Raw genomic sequence first — 16,609 nt, 5'->3', positions numbered from 1 at the left:
GCGAGAAGTAACTCAACCATAGCTGCATATATAAACCAGCCATAAAAGAAAAGTAACTCAGCCACAACATAAATTAAAACTCAGCCACAAACTCGAAAAACGCAGCAGAGAAGATGATATCGGTTATCGGAGAAGACAAGATATAGAGTTAGTTCGAGGAAGAGGCAGTAAACACAATGTCGATGAAGATTTCAGGGAAGATGTGGTTAGGGTTCCTTTAGTTCTTCGACGAAGTTGTGTTGTGTTATTGTGTTTTTTTCTCAACGATATGTAATTAAAGAGATGGTTGATTGTTCTCTGTTGATTATGTGGATACTTAATTAGTGATGTAGATTTAATGTTTAAAAATAATTTTAACTAAAAAAAACTAACTAAAGATCCTTATTGTCAATTTACTAGGAATATCAAAACACTCTAGTAATTTTCAAAAGATGTATAACATTCTAGTAATAAATCAAATTTTCTATAAATTCTAGTACTTTTCTCTTTATAAAATACCTATTTTAGTAAATAATGCCAAATGTGGGTTGAGAGCAACGTAAACGAAGACAGTGAAGATATGAAGAAAAATGAGGATCGCATTCTAAAATTGCCTTCCAGACTCGTAAAAAATTCTGATTTGGACCCTTTAATAAATTTTTTATTTAAATCACATTTTAAAATGGATAAACTAAAAAAGGACAAAAATTAGGTTAACTCCCTAGGGTAAAACTTTAAATTCACCACACCTTTTAGGACCAATCAAATTTCCACATAGATTATTAATTAAAAAATATTAAACTAAACAAAAAAATAGCTACAAAAAATAAAAATGCTAATTTTAACGATGCTAACGTTTCCAGCGAAACCCTAAACCCTAAATCTTAAATTCTAAACTCTATACCCTAAATTCTAAACCCAAATCCAAACCCCTAAACCCAAACCCTAGACCCTAAACCCAAATTATATACCCTAAACCCAAAACCTAGACTATAAACCTAAACTCTATACCCTTGGCTCGAGCTCAGTCCCTACGTAGCGACCGAGCTTGGCTCGCCACGTAGCGACCGGACAGCGTGCATGTGCCGTAGTTGCGTAATGACCGAGCTTGGTTTGTCTGTGTTCTGATCGTCATACTCGAACCTATCTGTAGCTGGTTTGGGTATGTTTCCGATGACTTATGTTTGATCTAAATAGAATTTGAACGAAGCTTTATCTTAGGAACATACGTTGTGATGTTTTCTTGACCGAGCACGATTTGTTGCGGAAAGACTTACTTGTATTTTTTTGGAGATTTGGACGTTAACTTCGTCGTAACCGTTTTCGACCCCAACAGTTAGCCCCCCAGCCCGTTAGAATCGTGGATTTCTAGTGAGATTCTAACGCACGGTATGGCGAGTTCGGACAAGATTGGTGTATTTGGGCGAAGTTCGTGTCCGAAAATCCGCAAGTAAATAGCAATTTCTCATGCCTATAAGAAGGGAGGTAACTTCTTCATAACCTTTTCACTTACTTATTCCCATAGAGAGTCACTTGAAAATTTTCTTTTTTCTCTCTATCCTTTTTTTCTTGATTCTCAAAAGGAAAATACGAAATGTCGAGTAAGAAAAGGAGTTCGAAGAAAGGGCCCTCGTCCGCAAACGTTCCTGAAGAGCTCCTTGTGCTGAAGATAGAGTTCGTGCCTAATTCGGTAAACCCGGCCGAGAATGAGGCATGGTGGGTTGCGTGTTATGGTTCGATCACACCTCCCAAAAGAGAAGTTGTTCCCGGTCATGACCCATCGTTCAGTCGAGGAAAGGGCTCCAAGCAGGAGTATTAACGAGTTTCTCGGGATCATGCGGTCGTTCTACCAAATTCCGGATACGGTGGAATTCCGGGTTCCTTGTCAAGGAGAGCGCGCTAGTAGTCCCACGGAGGGTTACTTTACTTGCAATGAAGCATTCGTAGTGCGCTGTCGCTTGTGATTCCCGATTCCCAAAATTATCGTCCGTGTGTTGGATCGTTTCGAGGTGGCGATAAGCCAACTGAATCCCCTTGTCATTCAGCACCTCATTGGAATCCTGATTCTGAGCTACGAGCATGGTCTCTCCCTTACCGTCGATCACTTTGAAGCGCTTTTGAGGTTACAGATCATCAAGGATACATACAAGTATAGGCTGGTCCCTCGGAGCTTCATGTCGGTGGTTAAAAGGTTTAATTCCAACTTCAACTCGTGGAAGAAGTTTTTCTTCTTCGTTCGTATAGACGCGGCGTCTGTCGAAGAGAGTTGTATCCCATTGTTCCGGAGGTTGCCGAACGATCGTCCCTTCATCAATCCGCTTGCTCCGTTCCCCGAGGATATTATCGCAGTGACGGATCTTCTCAGGAACGGTCCGTTTTTCTGGACTTTTTTTTACGCCGAAGCGAGTTCGAAAGGCGTTGAGGTTTGTACATCCCGGTCCTGTTTTGAGCGTGGAAACAGGGAGCGACTCTGAGCCCGATGACCAAGGTTCTGACGCTGCTCCAACGGTTTCGACGGGGTGGAACTCTTCGAAGGGGAAATATATTGATCTTGGCGACATAGAGTTTTTGGTGGATGATTCTATACTTCCAGGATGGGATCCAGACCTTGCTTACGGCGATGGAAGCGGTACTAGCGAGGTCCCTATTCCGGACTTCGACGATTTCTTTGCTGGTCTACCCTCGGGCTCCGATGCTCCTCCGCCTACGAACGAATCGGGGAGGCCGAAAGTCATCGCGGAAGGGTCTCGCATCATCAACGGGGTTAGTTTACGAAAATTTTGGCGATCGCCTTAGGTCTTTCTTTTTCCGCTTACAACGTGTTAATCGGTTTTGCAGGGCCTTAACTTGCTTGGCTCGGCCATTAAGGTGAAGCATAGGGAAGCCATGGTCTATCGATTTAAATCAGAGAAAGCGGAAAGGGATCTTGCTCGCATGCAAGGCGAGATGTTGGAGCGAGATGCGCAACTCGCTTGTGATCATGCGAGGGCTGTTTGCAAGACGGAACGGAAGGGCAAGAGGGAGATTGTCGAGGTGATGAAGACTCGTGCCTCTCAATTCCAGGTCGAGTACGGGAACCTCAAGGATGCCTTCACCTCGGTGGGCGATTTCTGTGAGTGTCGTGGTTCAGTCGGGAGTCTTTGGAAGATGCAAACCGACGACTATGTTTTCGAGAAGGAGATTAGTTTAATGACGGACATCATGAAAGAACATGCACACGCTGAGGCGCTCATTCCCCCGATCGACGGGAGGATCCAGGGATTCTGGGATCCCATCCCGGTTTCTCCTGATACCGAAGAGATTGCGACCGAGTTTCCCGGTGATGGCGAGGAAGTAGATCGTCCTGCGGATGCGTTTGGAGCTTCGTTGTCTGGGGACTTTTACTTTGAACCTTGAGAGGTGGAGTGATCATCCAGAGGGACGAGTTTGTTTACCCGTTCTGATTTTGTGGCCGAGTGTGGCCTTTATTTCGAGAGATTGTATGGGCCTGTTTTGGCCATTTTATCGTTTACCGGGATTGGCCGTTGGTGGCTTCGAATCCCTACCGCTTTATGCGGCTTTTATATATATGATGGGTATTTTATTTCGAATTGTTTTGAGTAGGTTCGAAGTAAATATGAGTTGTCGTCTCATATTTAATTCCGTTGAGACGTTCAATCTGTCGGTTCGTTCGTGACTTTTCGTAAAAAATATTTATTCTTACGACTTTCGGGAACGTTGAGATGTGAATGGAGAGACATGATTTAGGATCTCATATCTTTTAGATATCATGTCTTGAGATTTCTGAGACCAATGCGATGGGTTTAGGGCAAGATCTAGGTTTACTTTCGGTTTAAGGTTTGCGCGGTGACTAGCCGGCTATCGATTTTCCTGTTGTGATTTCTTCCTGATTCGTACCGATTTAAAGTCCGCGATAGGTTCTCGGCTTATTATGACTTGTATGGTATGAATTGAGCATCTTTCTAGAGATAATTTTTAAGTCAACTGGAAGTGTTAAACCAAAATTTTGGATTTTTGGTCTAGCCCGCTTTTGTCCCTACGTTGGACGTTTGAAGATCAAAAGAGTGATCGAGTTGCGTTTGTTGAAGACGGCTGGCGTGTTCGTCGGAGCCAATCGACGAACGGAATGTAAGGTTTGGGTGGTCGCGGTCGGACATTTTGTTCGCATCATCTTGAATTTTAACTTTGCGACGTCTCGCAGTTGTTTTGAAGATTATACGTATATCTTAAGTGTTGAAGAATGATTATTTTACGATTTTGGGCCAGAAGGCCGCTGACAAGAGTCTTAACGTTTGTAGAGTTTCTAGGCGTGTCCTGAGACTTTTGCGTTAACTGATGCGTAAGCGTGTTAATAAAAAGGAGCAATGTATATTGTAGTAAAAAAATTTGAAATCTCTAAAAAACTCGATTACAATAATGCATCTTTTCCTATGTGGGAGAATACGAGAATACGCACCCACTCCTCCCCCCCCCTTTTTAGAGAGGGGGATAGCTGAACTCGTCTTTCGACGAGCTGCCTACGTACCTCTTCCAAGGATCAAGCCATCTCGTAGTTCTGTTTTATGCCGCGAGCGTTTTACTCGGCGGTTGTCGCCGTGCTGACCGCCTTGATCGTGATGAACATGGCCGGGTCAGTGTTCTTTTCCGGATGTTCCGGTTGGGTTGTAGTGTCAGCTTCGGACTCGTGTTGAGTTTCGATGTCTGAAGCGTTTGGGTCAGCAGACGATGTTAAATCGTCTTTCCTCAAAGAAATGCATATTTAAGACCACTAGGGAGGGGTTTTAATTTAACTTTTGGTGCTTTGTCTTTAAACCAATTAGATAGTGAAGATGGTTGCCGATCGACGGCCCCTGAGGTATTGATCGACGATAATGTCTGAGTCATCACCTTCTTCGATGTTCGCAACCTCGATACTTGCATCCATCAGTCGCATGTAATCGTCTGTTCTGTTATCTATGCTGAAGATCTCCCTTTCTACATGGGTAAGAGCATTTTCTAAGGGGTCGTCTGAGCACATGTCTATGAAAGATTCTTTTTCCAGCTCAGAAACTTCTTCCACATAGAAGGCTTGGTCATCTATCAAGGGTCGCTTGATTAGCTTTTCCATATCAAAAATCATCAAGATGTCCCCGATGTTTAAATTTATTCGTCCTTCTTTCACATCAATGATCGCTCCAGCCGTAGCTACGAATGGCCGACCTAGAATGAAGGGGTCTTTTGGTTCCTGTCTGTATTTTAACACAAGAAAATCCATAGGCACGAAGCAATTATTAATTTTCACGGGAACGTCTTCGAGAATCCCTTCAGGTACCCTGATAGATCGATCAGCTAGAACCAGGGGTATCGGAGTTGACATGAACTCGTTGTACCCCAAGGTTACTGCTACGGAGTAAGGCCTAAGATTTACACTAGAGCCAAGATCACATAGTGATCGAGGAAAACGCGTGTTCTGTATATTGCAATATAGGATGAAACTACCAGGATCTGTTAGCTGGAGTTTCTCCTTGAATCATGGCGCTTACTTCCTTTGACACCATCATCACGCTATATTCAACAGTTGGATAATTTGGAGACATCATATCCTTCACATACTTCTTTATCGAAGGTGTTATTTTCATAGCATCACTAAGGGACATCTCCACAGTAATTTTATCCAATGCTTTCTTGCAGATCGCATATTCTAATGATTTCTTAGTCTGCGATTTAGGAGGATAAGTGGGTAGGGTTCTATAGACTCTTTCAATTGTTGGTTCGGGCCGAGTGGGACGTCGATCGACAGGGTTATTGGGATGTTGATCGACGACGGGATCCACTGGTTGATCGACGTGGGTGCCATACTGTCAATCGATTTTGGCTTCAACTTCCAAATTGTCTTCTACTTCTAAGTCTATAGTATTCTCCTTATTAATCTCAGAGGTAGACTTCCCGTTTTCGCGAGAAGAGTTTGGGTCAGGGTCATCAAGAAGTATAGGCTGAGAATCGCTCTTGCCTGTTTCATCAGCATTGGCTGAATTTCCAATTTCGGTGTTGCTCTTCGTGTTTGTCGCGAGATGTTTTCCGCTACGCAACATTACGGCACTAACTTGACGTCTCGGGTTTTGAATCAGTACTCTCGGGAAGAAGTCATGTTTCTCTTTTGATGGTAGTCGCAATTTCAGCTACTTGACTTTCTAATTTTCGGATAAGTTCACCCAAAGAATCTGCTTTCTCCATTAATTTTCCGTAAACCATATTTATTTTTCCGTAAGAATCTGACTTTGTGTTACGGTTGCCAGTAAGTTCTTGTCTGATATTGAACTTTTCCTTTCCAGTGCGTGATTTTACAGCAATGTCATAGGCTTGGGTGAAACTATCAATGTTAAAACACGAAATAGGGATCTGAATTGTTTGTCTCTTCTTCTAATTGATTTTCCATATCTGACAAATTATCATCTTCGATCTGGGCTATATCAGACTGGTGTTGATTCTGAAGAAAAGAGTAGAGTGAATTGAGGGAATTCTTGATCTCTTCCAAATCTGAATTATCTTTTGAATTTATTGAATTTCCTATTTCTTCATCCATCTTTTCATAGGATTTTCCCGTTGCTACATTTTCCATAAGGCATCTAGCATCTTCGGGGCTCCTAGTGACGAAATTTCCTTCACTCGCCGTGTCGAGCGTGGTTTTATAACTCAGGTTAACACCTCCATAGAAGACGTTAAGGAATTTTAGTTCTGAATACCCATGATGGGGACATTCAAGTTCATAGCTCTTGAATCTTCCCCAGGCGTTTTTAAACGATTCACGTGGATCTTGGCAGAATGTAAGATTTGTCTCCTTACTTCCCAATAGCGATCATCATCAAAAAATCTCTTAAGGAAGGCGTTTCTAATCTCTTCCCAACAAGTAAGGGATCATGTTGTTAAACAGTTTAGCCATCTGAGAGCTTCTCCCTCTAAGAAAAATGAGAATAGTTTGCAACTATGTATTTATCTGGGCTAACCCACTTACTGTCAGATATAGCATAAATTACACCAGCTTCTAGAAGTTTCATTATCTCTTTCTTCACAACATCTTTTAGATTCAGGTTTAACCTCCTCTGATGTTCCACAGAAGTCATCGATTCATCTTCTAGGTGTATCTTATGCATGCATAAATCAGGTGAAATTCCAGGTATGTCAGCTAGTGAATATCCTAATGCCGTATGATATTTTCTAAGCTCACATAAGAGCAATGCAGTTTCCACATTATTAAGATCAGAGTTCACAATGACAGGATATGTGGATTTTTGTGGCCAAGAATGCATACTTGAGTCCCTTGGGAAGGGATTTGAGCTCAACTTTCGGAGCCTTCAGCTCGTTCCAAGGATCGTCGAGCTGTCTTGACGGATCAGTCGAGTTCACTAGGGAGGTTGTTCCCGTTGGATTGTTCTGGTTGTTATTGTTTGCCTCCCCCAGACTTAGACATGTTATCATCCGCTCCATACTTCTTGCGGAGTCGAGCATCTTGGTATACTTATCAGCATCAATGTTCTCGACGTTCTGGTCAGCCTCAGCTCTTATCAGTGCGAGTTTGAGCGGATCATCTGTAAGGATCTCCACAATCATTCCTTCATGGGATTCTAGCGGATCAATCCCTTCATCCACCTCAAAGGTTTGTCCGTCCAGCATTGGTTTCTTAAGCAATGAATTCATTTCGAACTGCATCACGATGTCTCCCAGATGGAGATCGATCTTTCCTTTCCACACATCAATTATAACGCCAACAATGCACAAGAATTGTCTTCCTAGGATTAGAGGATTCTTGGATTCCTCCTCAAGCTCCAGAACTACGCAATCTGCAGGAACAGTGGTGTTCCCAACTCTTACTTGGAGATCTTCGAGGATACCGACTGGAGACTTGACTGACATGTCCGCGAATACTAAGGACATCCTGGTTGGTTTGAAATGCGTGAATCCCAGACGTCTTGCCACTGAATAAGGCATGAGGTTTACGCTGGATCCCATATCAACTAGAGAGCCAGAGAAAACTAACTTCCCTACATGGATGGAGAGAACAAACTTGCCAGGATCTCCCAGCTTCTTTATCGGCATGTTCTGAAGTACAGTACTGCACTCCTTAGAGACAATCATGAATTCACTATCTTCGGATATATTCCCTGAGATTAAACCCTTCATAAATCTCTGCATAGAAGGCATCATTTGGATCGCATCCATCAAAGGAACTCTGACGGTCAAGTCTTCCAGCATTTTTCTGCATTTTATCTCCTCTTGACCCTTACGAGTAGCTTTCGCTGGAATAGTATATGGAACCTTGGGAACGTATTCGCGAGCAGGAACAGGTTCTGGGGATGGGCGAACAGCTTCAGCTGGCTGCTTGGTTTCAGACGGATTGATCTCAACCGGTTGTTCCTCCTCATTTTAAGCTGTTGGAGCATCTGAGGGTTGCTGTTCTGACTCCTTCTGCTTCTTTTTCTCGGCCGCTGTGAATTTCCTCGGTGCTAGATCGGACAGTTGCTTACCACTTCTCAGCCCAACTGCATTGTACTCCTTTGGATTTTTTTTCGGTTTTTTCCAGGAAGTGTACTGATACCACTCAAATTACCCTAACTAGTGTTACTCTCATCAAAAGAGGTTCAGATGTAGTACTTAGGGATCGAATCCACAAGGAGCTAGGAAACAATTAAATCTAGTGTTTATTAATTCTAAGAGTTGTAAATGTTTAAATGAAATAGTAATAGTAACAAGTGAAGTAAATAGTAAATATAACTTGGTTGGAAATGATATTAGATGCAGGGCTACTATTCAGGTGTTGGAGATTATAATATCTATAGATGCCTATTTGTTGCATGCATGATATGTTAGAGCTCAACCGCTTAACTCAGTGATCAGCTGTCGCATGTTTCACTGGTTAACAAACTAGATCTCGTGTCTCAACGGTTAGTATGTTGACAACGAAAGAGTGTCGATCGATGGTCCTATAGGGACGTCGACCGATACACCTTTACCTACGTCGACCGATAGTCAGTTGAGGACATCGATCGACGGGTTCTAGCCAGGCCTATGCGCGAGTATGATATGCCCTATTAAGATACTAAATTGGCGGTTAGCCCTCTCTAGCAGTCCCAATATGATAGATAGATGTCAGGATGGGATAACAAGGGTGCTTGAGTATGCAATCCTATGATCATGTTCTTGTTAGCAAGGCTAAAACAAGCAATGAATACAAATCTATCATGAATATCACAACAAGGCAGATCTATAATTTGGGGCTAATCCCACAAACCTATCTGAACTCTGGATCTAATAAATGAACTACTCAGACATAGCAAAGCAATTCATGACAATGAAAAAATGGGAATTCATAGTATAGATAAAAAAAATGAAAACAAGGAGTTCCAATCACAAGTGATATTCTCTCCAAAACTCTCTCTCTCTCTCTCAAAGTTAAACTGTAACAAAAAGCTCTCTCTGCCGTCAAAAACACTTAGGCAGTATATAATCTACTAGATTAAAAACTCGTCAGAGTATTTTCGTAATTTGGCTTGGACTTGGGCTTCAAGTCCGTTGGATCCAAAATGTCGCATGTCCAATGTCTCGACATCGATCGATGGTGCTTGTGTACATCGATCGATATTAATCTTCATTTGTCGAAGCATCTCATGGTGTCGATCGACAGCACTGGATGCGCATCGATCGATTGTTCTTCCTCTCGTCGACCTCTACATGGTCAGCTCGGATGAAATGTCCTTTAAGCTCCAAAATGCTCCAAAGTCATAGCTTTACTCCGAAATGCACCTGAACCTGAAAACATACCTAGAAGAGTAGAAAAAATAGATATATATATATATATATAGTAAGACACCTATATACCATGGATGAAAACGGGTCAAATCTAATGTATATCAACTCCCCCAGACTTATCCTTTTGCTTGTCCTCAAGCAAAACATACATGCAGTCTCTTTGAAAGAGGTTTGAAAATATTAGGGACTACAGATTTTAAAGCATAGAATTCTTTTCCTCAACAATTTTTCAACCACATCTAAAAAGTCCTAATCACAGAAGCATACTATGCAATATCCTAGCTTAGCAACCATTTTTAACATAACACAACTCATCAATTCACGTCTGACATCCCCTCTACTAAATTCATTTCTTAGCATAAATATAAAGTGAATGCTTTACCTTAGGAGTATCGATCATAGGATGCAAGGATTTCAGACAAGTATCTGAAACTGCAGGTAAAAGTTAGTTTCTAATTTCTCTCTCTCTAATTTTCTCTCTTGAGTCAAAGTCTGCTTCCATTGCAGGATCAGTGACCAAGATTGGACAGGCTTCCATGAATCAAAACTTAATGGTGGTTGCCACCAAGCTCTATTCCTTTCTTTTTGACCTATATCCAAGAATTCTTTGTGAAAGCGAGCCTTGAAGATTTCCGCCTCCAAGTCCCGTTTCGAACTCTTTTATTGGAGTCTTTATGAATCAAGCCTTAATGGTTTTAGCCACCAAGTCCTGTACAGACTCATCCTAAGTAAACAATAGATCTTTTTTTTTTTTTTTTTTTTTTTTACAATTGAAATATAAATTACTAACTATTCTAGGGTCGAAATTTAGAGTGAGAAAATGTGATAAATAATCTACACAAGGCGTTACCTTCCAGACTTGTCTGAAGAATCCGATCCCATGTATACCAAGCCCCAAGACAAGCGGTTATGTCAGGTTTAGTGTTGGAAATCAGCTTTGGTTACTTCATACGGTCAAGGGACTATAATCTTATATTGATAGGTTGATCTGCTTTAGCATCTGTAGTGCTATCTGCAATCAGTAAATCTAAAATGGTGCTAAAGATTGGTTAGATATTTAAGTTTATATCAATATAAGATTATAGTCCCATTTCCAATAGCTAAGCATAATTTATTAAAATTCCTTTTATATAAGAATAAAATAAATTATATCACTAAATCTCCCCCCAGACTTAAATTACACTGTCCCAGTGTAACTCAGCCGGAGTTATGATGGAATAATTCATAGGTACGAAATGTAACAAGTAAGGAAGATACATCTGACCGGATTAGATATCGATCGATGGGAAAATGTTGCATCGATCGTCGTGTGTTTGTCTATGTTGAGCGATGTCGACGTCTCGTCGGCGGTCGATATTCAGGTCCTCCTACTTGGGTCTCCTAAATCTGAAAGATATAAAACGAAGGTAAATAAATGCTAGCTAATAAAACCAAAATAAAATACCTAATAGTGGGTTGCCTCCCACTCAGCGCTTGGTTATAGTCATTTAGCTTGACTGTGGTAGTGATTGGCTATTTGGTGGATAAACAGCTACTTGTTGGAAAACAAGCATCCACGTCATCTCTGCACATTCTGGACCAAGATGCAATGAAACTTCTTGTGGCCTCATCATTTCTTTTCCATTTGTCATCCATCTTCTTAAGTGCATTGGAGATGTTCTGTAGCCTATCTTGAACGTTGTCAATGCTGACCTGGTGCCAGCCTATGTTGTCATAGGCGTATGCTGAAAGTTCTGTCAGTTTCTCGTGCATTGACTCTATTATTTTGTGTATCAGCTGCTCGCCGGCTGGTGTAGACTCGGCGTCGATCGATCCGATTAAGTGTTCGTCGGTCGATCTCGGCGATTTACCATCGAGCGATTTCGCTCGCTTCCTGTCGATCGATGCTGATACCTAGTGTTGAGCTGCGAGTTACCTCTGAATGGCTTTGACTTCTTTATGTAGCCATTCTGCGCGGCTGTCTAGTCCACGGATTCTGTTGTCGAATGGAAAGTAGATGTCATCGCAGCGTTTGTCAAGTCGTTCCTCCATGGTGCCTATAGCAGTGTAGATCTTGGATGTGATCTTGTCAACCTCTGCTGCTGTGTAGGGAAGTAACTCCACAGGATTCTTGCCATCAATCCATGGCCCTCGTAGCCTGTCGATCGAAGATGAGTTTGCCTGCAAAAAAATTTGATTAGTAATTTTATCAATATCCCTTTGGGCATAAAGTATTTGACTAGACAGTTTGTTTAAATGTAGCATGACTGGTGATACGAAGCGGTCATGCATGTCCTCGTCAGTCTGCAGCCTATCATACATGGCTGAGATCTTAGCGTCGAGCGATGTGATGGTACACACGTTGATCGATGTGGCTGGTTGTTGGTCCTTCTTGCGAATGGTGTCCAGATCTTGCTGTAGTAGCTCGATTTTAGTGCTCAGCCAGTCCATGTTATTGTTGAAAGGGTAGTACACGTCGTTTATCCTCGTGTTGATGTATGAGACTTCCCATTCATCCTTGTGTTCTGCTGAACATTGCGGTTCAGCAGTGATCTGGGCTGTCGGAAGATTGACGTTGATCGATGGTGCATGTGGTGCGTCGATCGATGCTGAGGCAGTGGCTTCCTTCTCAAGTTGCTGTCGTAAACTCTCAATTTCTGTCTTCATTTCTACCATACTTCTCAAAAGCTCATTGTAGCCTCTATCCAAAGGTTGATGTGTATCTTCTACTAATGATTTGAGCTCCTCTCCCAGTTGAGCTCCACAAATACCAGTCACCATCTCGTTGATTTCATCTTTGGTGTAGAGTTCTGGTGCCAGTCTTGTGAGTGTGAAGGAAGTGACATGTTCTGGAAGACAGATTTGGCTCTCTTCAAAAAGAGATGCTCTTTCCAGTAATTTTCTGATGTTGTCCTTTGTGACAGGTATCATCTCACCAGCTACGCCTCGTGCGTGTCCACACTCATCTCTGTAGACTCCATACTCGTCCCTTCGTTCCCAAGTGAACTTTCGGGCTCCGTACATGTCAAAAGCGCGGTATCCAAATTCATAACGTCTGTCGATCGACGTCGGGTCATCCTTATCGGTCGACGTTGGTGTTATCCTGTCGATCGATGTCTTAGTTGTCCCGTCGATCGATGCTTGGCCTTTTGATTGGCATGATAGATCTGGATTAATTTCTGTTGCGGCGACTCCTACGTGTTTGTTTGGATCGGTTTGAATGACGTCTGGAGTGCCACGTTGCTGTGAGAATAGGTTGTCAGGTCCATTGGCCACTTGAAAGATATCTACTATGTCCTCTCTGGACACTTGTAAGATCCTTCCATCTATTGCACGTGCGTTGCCATCTGGATCCCTGAAAATACCAAATTCATCAAGTGTTAGAAAACCGTAATCAATGTTTGCATTATCATTCAATTTAGAAATAGAAAGATTAGGTTTAAGAGTAGTATCGATCGATGCTGATACAAATGCATCGATCGAGGGCAGAATAATTTCTGCAGAACTTGTGTTCTTGAGATGATTGCTCTTCATGGATTTTCCTGTTGATGTAGACGGAAGAATGTTCATCTTTTCTGCATGTGTGTCTGCTCTGGTGTGTGGAGGTGGTTTCAGGGGTGCAAAACGTTTTAAATAGGTATCTATAAACCTAGTTGGAGAGGGAATATTCTCCTGCTCCTGGATTTTCGCTGCAGCGCGAATATCGATCGATGTTCCTGTATGGGAGTCGATCGATGTGAACGGTTGTTTTGCTGGACGAGGGTGGGTATCGACAGATGTGGAGTGCACTTCATCGAACGATGTTGGAAACGTGTTGGTGAACTTATGTGTTTCAAATCTTTCATCCTGCAAGAACATTTCTATTGCACGTTCCTTCCAATAATCCTCATCGTAATTCTCTGTATGTTCCTCGTTAGGTGAAGTAATTAGAGTGTCAACTGCAAAACTTTCATGGAAACCACTGTCTGCCCAACTGCCTATGGAATAATCATCACGTCCTCTCTTGCTTGGAGGTTGGAAGGCAAGGTGTGGGTAACAACGATTAGGTAGAGCGAAATGGTCAAGCGGCTGATCAACATCGAGCGACGTGTTGTTGCGGTCATCGATCACCGTTGACTCATTGGAATCGATCGATAAAAAGGTGTGGGTGTCGATCGATTCCGAGTACTCTGTTTTGTACTCTTATTCGTACTCTGCTCCACAATGGCTTGCACCAATGAAGCCAAGTTCTTTCCCGTAATCCACAGAATTAATAATTTGTCTCTTAGGTCGGATAGGGTTGTAGTGGATGTTGGGGTCTATCAGCGTCAGGCACAATTTGTTTTTGTTCATGTCACATACAGCTCCTACTGTAGCTAGGAAAGATCTTCCAAGTAGAAGTGAAGAGTTCCAGTTAAGCACGATGTCCAGGACATGAAAATCTACCGGGACAAGGGTTTTACCAATCTGTACCTCAAGATCTCTTATGATACCTCCAGATCGTTTTTCTGAAAGATCCACGAAGGTGAAGGATTCTGTTGAAGGTTCGATGGTCAAACCAATATGGTCTGCCATGATCCTAGGGAGGATACTAACTGATGCTCATGTGTCACACATTGAATGGGGAAATTCAACACCCTTGACTACGCATGGTATTGCAAACTTCCCAGGATTACTCTTCTTCGACAATGTGATCATGTGTCTCATCTTCTCTTTGACTTGATGAAACATTCTCCTAATGTCCTCCTCAGTTACCTTTGTTTCTCTGAAGAACATCCACAACCGGTGTGTGAAGTAAGCTTCATCAAAAGGTTTTCCGATTGGGATTCTGAGGATTCGTTTAGTGAAACCATCCATCTCCTTATCTTTAGCTTCCCTCTTAAGGTTCTTAGGAATTTTCTCCTTTCTTTTCCATAACCTTCTCCCTTCAGTTTCTTGATCTTCTTGAACTGGTTCTGGTGAACTATTTAAAGGGTTGGGTTTTGGTTCGGGTGGGCTAGCTAATGGTTTCGGTGGTGGTTTGAGTGCGTTGATATAGTCATTATCGATTGAGGGTATCCGCACTCGGTATGTCAGAGGTGCCTGTCGATCGATGGGAGGTGTGTTGTGACGATCAACGTCTGACTCACTCTGTCGATCGATGGTTGGGTCAACCGATCGATCGATTTTATCATAGAAAGGGGAGAGTGGGTGAGGATGCTTTGCTGCGAATTCCTCATGAGTTAGAATTCCAACTGCATTGCATTCAGTCGATTTAGCGGACGACGTCGATCGATGACTGGAGTAATCCGTCCATCGATCTTCGTCATGATCTGTCGATCGATGCGAGTTCATCGACATCGGTCGACACCACTGGGATCCGCCGAGACTCATGGAGCTTTCGATTTCGAAGTCTCCTTCCTCAAGCTTTTCATGTCTCACCACTTGCCAGAAATCATCATCTATGATGGCATTTACGTGGTGTTTTCCTTTGTAAGCTCCTGCCTCTCTAGCGAAAGCTTCTTGCCTCTTTATACTTTCGCCAGTCTGAATCACTTGCGTTTCAAGTTTTCTCACCTGAGTCCCTAATGTCTCGATTTTGGTGTTTAGATTGTTGTAGGCGGAGTCTATTTTACCGTTGAAATCCACGGTGATTTGTTGTTGTCCCAAAAGTACTCGATCAAGCATTTCTTCGATCTTGCTTTCCTGAGTCTGGGGTAGTGGATTCTGGTAGTAGGAGTTCGAGTAGCTTTTGCTGTTGTTGAAGGGTTTTTGAAATTGTGAACTCTGGTTACTTCTTTGACCATTTCCAAAGAAGTTTCTGATTCCGCCCTGGTTTCCAAATTTCTGGAATCCGGTACCTCCGATGTAGTTCACATTTTTTTCTCCTTCCGTATCTGTTACTTCTCGTTCAGCTAAACAGACTTGCTTCCTAAGAAGCCCGTGCACCACATCTAACTTAGCTCTTACTTCGTCCATCTGTTCCTTCCCGATAGAGGCTACAGACTTCTTCCGTTCAGAGTCAGTGTTTTTGGTGCTGCTGCTGTTAGCAAGGTTTTCGATAAGTCTCACAGCTTCTAACGGATTCCAAGTAGTGAAGTTTCCTTCACTCGCCGTATCAAGAGCCATTTGATATTGTAAGGCGAGACCTCGGAAGAAAGATCTTAGCAGCTGCACTTCGTTAAATCCGTGGTGTGGACAGTCTCGCTGGAAGAACCTAACTCTAATCCACGCATCTTTGAAGGACTCTCCAGCCTCCTGCGAGAATGTGGAAATTTAGTTTCGAAGTTCTTCAGCGCGCGCCTCATCGAAGAAGTTTCGTAAGAAAGCATTCTTGATGTCGGCCCAGGATGTTAAGGATCATGTGGGTTGCCTAAGCCAGTGCATCGCTTCTCCATTTAGTGTGTATCTGAAGAGCTTGCACAGCAGGTAATCTTCGGGGACTCCTTCCATCCGAATAGCAGCGTTTAAATCCTCGAACTGTTCTAGATGGTCCATAGGATGCTCGTGTGGTAACCCAGAGTAGGGTATCTGCGACACGAGCATGTAGTATTGAAGCTTCAGCTCGAAATTCTGCTTCTGGATCTCCGGAAGTCGAATAGCTGATCTGTTGGAATAGTACTCATCTGGGCGATTGTAGTCGGCCAGTGGTTTCGATCGAGCGTCCTCGTCTACAGGTTGAGCAGCTCCTGTAGCATCATCATCAGGGATTACAGTCCCCTGAGCGTTTATTTTCTGACCTGTTGCATTTTGTTCTCGTCCTGTGTTAGAATAATAACGTTTACCATTTTTGACGATACGGTATCGATCGACATACGAGGTGTAATATCGATCGTTGTCGAACGATTAGGATCGACCGACGATGAAGGTCTGGTGCCGGTCGACGGTTGGTTGTGAGTATCGATCGACG

At 42.7% G+C, this 16,609-nt stretch overlaps 1 non-coding gene across 1 annotated transcript; it reads left to right on the top strand.

Annotated features, from left to right (window-relative positions):
* Positions 1–15,883: 15,883 nt before the first annotated feature.
* Positions 15,884–15,990, top strand: LOC117127556. The gene has a single exon (XR_004450576.1). It is a non-coding gene; the product is annotated as a small nucleolar RNA R71 (small nucleolar RNA).
* The last annotated feature ends 619 nt before the right edge of the window (positions 15,991–16,609 follow it).

This window comes from Brassica rapa, chromosome A08 (assembly GCF_000309985.2).
Source record: "Brassica rapa cultivar Chiifu-401-42 chromosome A08, CAAS_Brap_v3.01, whole genome shotgun sequence".
Classification (NCBI taxonomy): Eukaryota; Viridiplantae; Streptophyta; class Magnoliopsida; order Brassicales; family Brassicaceae; genus Brassica; species Brassica rapa.
Note: the sequence above shows the minus strand (reverse complement) of the source record. Positions and strands in the feature narration are given on the sequence as shown.